We start from the raw sequence: 407 nt of genomic DNA, 5'->3' as shown, positions 1-407 counted from the left end.
TATAATACTTTCAACAATAAAGATAAATGTTTAAAAAAGATAAAGCACAAGTCAACTTTACTAGAGTTGTCCTCCGTGGCTGCCCCAGCATCATGCCGCCTCTCTGGCAGAGACCACATGCTTGCCATCCATCGCTCCGCCTCGGCCCGGCTGTGCAGGCAAAAGACCGGGAGCTGCTTGTGTTGGTCCAGCATTTTCCATGGACAAGATGCCAGGACCTGTGTGCTTCAGGATGAAACTCTCTTCATCGCATTTCTCCCGATAGATGGACTTGCTGCCTGTGCCATCGTGGCGTGTGAAGTCACCACCCCGGACTTCACACAAACCCCGGAATAATTCTGTGAAACAGGAACCTTTATAGCCAGATCCTTTCTCCCCAGGGCTCAGAGCACGCGAGCTTCTGCTGC

This window comes from Myotis lucifugus, unplaced genomic scaffold (assembly GCF_000147115.1).
Source record: "Myotis lucifugus unplaced genomic scaffold, Myoluc2.0 scaffold_22, whole genome shotgun sequence".
In the NCBI taxonomy this organism is placed as follows: Eukaryota; Metazoa; Chordata; class Mammalia; order Chiroptera; family Vespertilionidae; genus Myotis; species Myotis lucifugus.
This window is presented reverse-complemented; position numbering follows the sequence as displayed.